Source organism: Impatiens glandulifera, chromosome 9 (assembly GCF_907164915.1).
Source record: "Impatiens glandulifera chromosome 9, dImpGla2.1, whole genome shotgun sequence".
In the NCBI taxonomy this organism is placed as follows: Eukaryota; Viridiplantae; Streptophyta; class Magnoliopsida; order Ericales; family Balsaminaceae; genus Impatiens; species Impatiens glandulifera.
Genome location: NC_061870.1, coordinates 27,266,551 through 27,274,638, shown reverse-complemented (window position 1 = coordinate 27,274,638; position 8,088 = coordinate 27,266,551).

The following is an 8,088-nucleotide window of genomic DNA, read 5'->3' as shown; positions in this document are numbered from 1 at the left end:
CTTATTTTTACCCGAGAGTTTAACCGGAACTTGTTAGTTAGTTGATTTAAAAAAAAAAAATTATAACTCATTATAATATTAAATATTTACGGTTTAATTGTTATATTAAAGTGAAAAGAAAAATATGTGATGGTAACTTCTTAAATTGAAAAAAAAAATGGACTTAGAAAATAGAATATGTTAATTATTGTGAAATTGGGCTACAACACATTAATATGTATTAAAAAACCAAAGGCCATTAACAAATTAAAACTTACTGGAGCCTTAGATTGAGCCCATCACCTCTATACATATATTTATGATATATAGATTGGGCTACCATTCAAAAAGAATATTGGATCAAATATTACAATTCAATTTTAATTTATTTGTGTTGGACTTATTCCGGACTATAGCCCACCATAAATTTCACGTTGTCTGAGTGTTAAGAATCAAGAAAGTGTAATTAAGTGAATAATGATTAAAGTGGCTGTTTTTTAAGCCGACAAAAATAAATAATGGTTCAATGCATATTATGAACTATTCTTAATTGTAGATTCACTTGTATAGTCAAAATTGACCAATTATATATGTTATATATTAATTAATATTTTTCTCTAAATTATATTTATATTTTTAAAATATATTATGATTTTTTTTAAATAGTAGATATTATAATTATATATTTTAATTTTGTTAAAATTTATAATTAGTATAATTTTTTAATTTATTGAGCCAAAAAAAAATGGTTGGGCCTCGAGTCTCAGGCCGTCCCTGAATGGACTAAACATGACCTTCAATCCATAACAAAAATTAATTTATTATCACAATTTTTATATATTCAAATTTTATAAAAAAATAATAATTATATGGCACTTTAGATTTAGATTCAGGTTCTATTCTACATGATTACATCTTATTTTTTTCTCTTTAATTTTCTTCAAATCCTTATCTCTAAATCTATTTTCTAAAATGAATCAATCCATATTTTTAGAGGTAAATATACGATAAATCCAAATTAAATTTACGAAACCAGTTACACAATCCATATTATTCACTAATATGGGTTGACCCCAATATAAATTGGGTAACACAATTTTTTTTTCCATTTAATACTTATTTGATTCATTTAATATAATTTTGATTCGTATTTTTAACCTGTTTAACACATTTTTATCTTAATTTGCATGTTTTTAACCCGTTTATTACATTTTTGTCTCTTTAAGATGCTTTTAACAAATTTAATAAATATTTGACTTGTTATATGTTTAACCAGTTTCTCAAGTTAACTCATTTAACATGTAAGTGATGATACATCCAATAGGCAAAGGATCTAGCTAAAGAAGAGATATAATATGTTAGAATCAAACCACAATAAACGAGGATATAAGCGAAAAAGAAGAACGAACACTAAGATTACATGGAAAACCCTTTACGTGTGAAAAACCACAGGCGGAAGAGAAGGTTTCACTATATCGAAGATTGTACCAATTTTGGTGGACAACGTAAAACTAGATAAGAGATAAGACGGTCGTATTCTCTATATATTGTCTAACCCTAAAATACAATATAAATTAAAAAGGGTTAGACCCATTAAGTCTACAGGTCTATTTTGCCCGCTAACCCAACAAGAATTTGGGCCACAAACTCTAACAATCTCCACCTCGTAACGAATTCCAATCTTTGATAGCATAACCATAAAATCAAACCTCTTCCACCAAAACCCCTAAGGGAATAACTCAGCAATGAAGACCAACCAAGTTCAAGCAATGCTCAAACTTGGTAATAGGAAGTAACTTGGTCATCATATATGTAGAATTATTGTATGTACTCACCTTGCTCACAACAATATCACCACGAGCAATCACATCATGCACAAAATGATACTGTACATCAATGTGCTTAGTCCTCTCGTGAAACATCTAATCCTTTATTAGAAAAATAGCACTTAGGCTATCACAAAAGATTGTAGAAATCAGCAAATCTTCACTAAGTTCACCAAACAAGTCTTTCATCCAAATTGCTTCTTTGCAAGCTTCTGTAATCGCCATGTACTCTGCCTCTTTAGTAGACAAAGCAACTGTAGTCTGCAACATAGCCTTCCAACTAATAACGCAACCACCAACACAAAAAATGTAACCAGACAACGATCTTCTCTTATCAAGATCTCTAGCGTAATCTGAATCGACGTAACCGACAACTCCATCTCTACTTTTCCCAAACTGTAAACAAACATCAGTAAAACCACATAAGTATCTGAGAATCCACTAAACTGCTTTCCAATGTTCCTTACTAGGGTTTGCCATATATCTACTAACAACACTAATTGTATATGCTAAGTCAGGCCGTGAATAAACCATAACATACAAAAGGGAGCCAACGACACTAGAGTATGGCACTCGCGACATATAATCATCATAACTATCTGACTGTGGTGACAAAGAAGACGAAAGTCTAAAATGAGTAGCTAGTGGAGTACTTACCGGCTTGGCACTTTGCATGTTAAACCTACTAAGAACTTTCTCGATGTACCTCTTTTGACTCATGTACAATTTACCAGCCGATCGATCTCTAAGAATCTCCATTCCAAGCATCTTCTTTGCTGCACCTAAATCTTTCATCTCAAACTCGCTAATCAACTATGCTTTCACCTTTTTTTAATCTCTCTCTGATCTTTAGCGACAATTAGCATATCGTCAACATACAACAACAGGTAAACGAACGACCCATCATCACATACTTTAAAGTAGACACAACTATCGTAACTGCTCCTCCTAAAATCACGAGTGGTCATAAATGTATCAAATCTCTTATACCACTGTCTCGATGACTGTTTCAAACCATAAAGAAACTTTTTCAGCTGACATATGTAGTCCTCCTTTCCTAAGGCTACGAATCTCTCAAGTTGCTGCATGTAGATGTCTTCCTCAAGTTCTCCGTGTAAGAACGCAGTTTTACATCTAACTGCTCAAGCTCAAGATCGTGGAATGCCACAATACCTAGTAAAGCCCGAATAGAATTGTGTTTCACAACTGGAGAAAATACATCAGTAAAATCAACACCTGAAATTTGACTATATCCTTTTGTAACAAGCCTGACTTTATACGTGGCTTCTTTAACTCCCAGCGTACCTTCATTTCTCTTATACACCCACTTGTAGTGAACAACCTTCTTGCTCTTTGGTAGCTTCACTAGATCCCATGTAGCATTTTTGTGAAGCGATTCTATTTTTTCCTGCATAGCGATCATCCACATACCAGAGTTTTTGCAGGTAACCGTCTTTGAATACGTTGCAGGTTATTCTTCTAAATCAATCTCTTAAGCCACATTTAATACATACGCAACTAAATCAGTCTCTGCATATCTTTGAGGGCGTCTAATTTCTCTACGAGGCCTATTTTTAGCAATTGAATGTTTTGGAGGTGTTTCTGAGGAACTAGCACCATCTATAGAAACTGGAATAGGCCCTGGAGTTTGCTCTGGTATAGGTTTCAATCCAATCTCAAGCTCCACCTGAATACTTGACTTCTATTGATTTCTCTCGGAGGGAGTTGAAGACGGAGACCCCTGAAGCATGCTAGTCTCATAAAAAACAGCATTTCTACTGATGACGACTTTACTAGTCTCAGGACACCACAGCTTGTAACCCTTCACACCTTACTTGAACCCTATGAACACACACACCGAACGAGACTCTAACTTCCCATTATCCACATGAAATATGTAGGACATCCGAAATTTTTTAAATCAAAATAACTAGCAGGAAAACCAATCCATATCTCCTGTGGAGTTTTCTTATCAATATCAGTCGAAGGAGAGCGATTAACGAGATGACATGCATACGCAGCAATCTCAGCCCAATACGACATCGGTAGCCCAACATTAAGGCGCATACAACGCACCTTCTCCATCAAAGTTCTATTCATCCTCTCTGCAACTTCATTCTATTGAGGATTATGTCGAACTGTATGATGCCTCACAATACCTTCAGTTCTACATAAAATATTAAACTCATTAGAACAAAACTCCAAACCGTTATCAGTTCGGAGATGCTTCACTTGCCTCCTTGTCTGCTTCTCAATCACGAACTTCCACTCTTTAAAGGTACAAAACACATCACTCTTTTGTTTCAACATATAAAATGCCCAAACCTTTCTGGAGAAATCATCTATAATAGTCAACATATAGAACGCACCATCTTTAGATGGTACTCTAGAAGGCCCCCACAAATTAGAATGAATGTAGTCTAGCGTCCCCTTCGTATTATGAATACCAGCAGAGAACCTAACTCTTTTCTGCTGACCAAAAACGCAGTGTTCACAAAACTTCATCTTCGTAAAACCCTGCACATCAAGAAGCCCTCTCTTGTTCAATTCGACCATGCCATTCTCACTCATGTGACCCAGACGCATGTGCCATAATCTCGTAGCATCGGAATCAGAAATAGACGAACTAGCGACAACAACATCACCTGTAATCGTAGAGCCTTGCAGAACATATAAACTTGCAGTTTTCCTGAGTCCCTTCATCACAACAAGAGACCCCTTGCTGACCTTCACAACTCCACCTTCACCGGTGTACCTGTACCCTTTAGAATCAAGAGTACTTAATGAGATCAGATTTCTCTTCTTGTCAAGAACGTGCCTTACATCACCAAGTGTTCGAATAGTGCCATCAAACATCTTAACTCTAACCGTACTAATACCAGCAATTCTGCAAGATGCATTATTACCCATTATAATGGTACCTCTAAAGACCACTTCATATGTAGAGAACTAGTCCCGATTAGGATAAATATGAAACGTGCATCCAGAATCAAGAATTCATTTGTCGCTCTGTTTCGAATCAATATCTAACGCAACGAGGAGTTCTCCATCATTGTACTTTTCAGCAGCATCAACTTCGCCATATTTCTCTGGCTGATTGCTCTTATGATCCTCACCAACCCTCTTATTCTTATTCTGTAACTTATAACACTCAGCAACAATATGGTCCTTCTTCTTGCAGTACATACACGTCTTATCCCTGTTCTTGGATTTCGACCTGCCACGATTATTACTGCCAGAATACCTCTCCTACTGTCTGCCTCGTACAACGAGGCCTTCATCCATGTTATCTGAACCAACAACGAGTTTATGCATCTTCTCTTTCGAGAACAATGCATCATAAACCTCATCTAGAGTCAGAGTATCACGACTATAGAGAATAGTATCTCTAAAATTTGCATATGCAGGAGGTAGTGAACACAATAATATCATACCTAAATCTTCTTCATCGTAAATGTTAATGTCAATATTTGACTTGTTATATGTTTAACCAGTTTCGCAAGTTGACTCATTTAACATGTAAGTGATGATACATACAATAGGAAAAGGATCTAGCTAAAGAAGAGATAGAGGCTGTAGCAGAGGGATAGTTTGGTTATTAACCTAATTCAAATTAAATTCACCCCAATTCGAATATAATTAACTTATCCAAGTTCATATATTTTGGATTTAAGTTAGGGTTAGAGTGTGAATAACCCAATATATGTTCACAACTAAATGTCGGTTAAGTGATTCCATTCACAAATGAAGAATCCAAGGAACCACCAACTAACCACCAGCTAGAGCATTTGTCTCAATATTCTTGTTAGATTTAATGGAAAACCAATTGTCAATAATTGTTGGCTGCTCACTAAATGTATACCATTCTTTTATTTAATGTTGACATTGGGCCATAGGGCATGTGAATGTGTCAATGTGCTATACATTTAGGTTAAAAGTTGTATTATGGTTGTAGGGTTGTTAATGTCAGAATATATCGATTGAAGATGCTTTGGACGCGTGTCTTCTAATTTTGTTTTTATTTTAAACAGAAAAACTCTTCATAAGACAAAATTCAATGTTAATGTCAATGTCCATTCTGATTATTACAAATGGCGTTTTAGATGGATATCAAATTATTTGATCAATGGATGGGCTGTCAAGAAGAAGACCATCATATGGATGCTATCAAATCTCAACATTTATTGTATAAACTGTTATTTTCAATTCATATTTGTTCTACCATTTAGATTCAAAACATTGTGGGTTTTTGTTTTTGAAAATTTTGATTTATTGAGTGAACATTTTAAAGGTGTTAATATTTAATGAAAAGTATAATAAAAATTAATTTAATTAATTGAAAAAAGATAAAAGAAATTTTAATTATTTAAAAATTGTTTAAATAACTTTAGGAAAAGAAATGATTTGTTCTCAAATTTATTTGTAACATTATTTAAAATAGTCTATTAAAATTTTCAAGAAAATGGCTATAATATTCTAATGAGAGTACTGGCCAGGTATTTCTTTTCCATTTTTCATAATTTTGGTTTTAAAATATATATATAAACAATTTCAAGATTTCAGTGGTATATATATGAGTTTAGGGATTGTTTGAGGAAATATATATATAAACAATTTCAAGATTTTCTTTTTTAGCTGTTTGATAAATACTTTTAAAAAATTAGTTTTTGGTTAAACTATTAAAATATTATATGTATATATTTTAATTTTCTTTCTTTATTTTTTTTAAAGTTAATAAAGGGCAATTTTAATTAAATGGTTGAAAGAATAGATGAAAAGATCGTTGAATTTTTAAATAAACACCCCCCCCCCACCAAAAAAAAAAAACATCAAACTATCCCTTACCTTGCTTGGCACATGGGATGTGTCCACTCACTGAATATTTTTGCTTTAATTTTATTGGTAGGCTTTACACCAAACCAAATTAAAACCATCATATATATTCATAAATGAAGGACAAAAAATACCCTACAAACACGACCGTCCTTTTATTTCAATAAGTTGTGACTATCAATGATCGACAATTTATTAAATTGATCAATTGATCAACTATTTGATTTGTCAGTTAATCGACAGAGATATTTATCACTATTAAAACTGTATAGTTAATGGTATTGACAACTAACTATCTTATAATAGTAAAAAAAAAATAATAATCATTTAAGAGTAGAAAGTATATTTGTATTTTTCCTAATTTTTGTTTGTTTGTTTACACCTATATCGATTTATATGTAGTTTATTATTATGTTTACAAACCAATATGTACACTATTTGTATTTAGTAATGATTTTTGGTGAACAAATAAAATTGATAAAATCATTATTTTAACATATATTATAAACCACTTCTATCTAAGAATTTTAGATTCCTTCTAAAATATACCTGTGATATCCAATAATCTCCATTTGACAAATATCAGGCCAACAAAAATTACAGAAATTCAATACTTCAATTTTCACCTCGCTCAAACCATTTAAAAAGAAATCGTATTACCTCTACTTTCATTGAGAGATGTTACAAGACTATAACAATCTTCACATTTATGTAGAATATATATGTCATGAAGAAAGTCATAAGACATACATCCATGGTCATATATTTGTTGAACCATTCAAAAGATAAATCATTTTACCTCAATTTCGTTAAAAGTTTAAAAAAAATAAAATAATAAAATTTATAACAAATAAATTTAAAGAACCACATTACTTCAATAAGAGAGATGTTCAACAACTTTCATACATTTGTTCAAAAATATTGGTATGCTTGCATCAACATAATCTTACTATATTTGTCTAAACGGATCTAGAACTCAAAGTTAGGATGAGCTTGATATAAATAAATAAAATATTTAAGAAAATGAAAGAAAAAAATAATATATAGGTTTTTTTATATTTTTTCTTAATATTTTGTTAAAAAATAATCTTAATTTTTTTGGGTTTAAAAAAAACACCTATTTGATTAAAAATTTGAAAAAAATTATTTTTTTTGATTGAAGATCAAAATATTCTTAATTTTTTTTTTTATCTATCTTGAATAAAAAATTAATTTGAGATAAAAAATGAACGATCAGAATAATTAAAGGGTCAGCAATGTAATTTTCCCTATAATTAAAAATAATATAAAATTTGGACCCTAAGAAAATGGGGGCCCTTGTCCAAGGGTCTGCTCATTATTTTGGTATGTTAGGTTAGCTGATATGCGCGCTCATTATTTGATTACGTATTTTGTTATGATACTATATAATTTTGTGTTTAATTTTAGAATCTATTTTGAGAACGAGGCG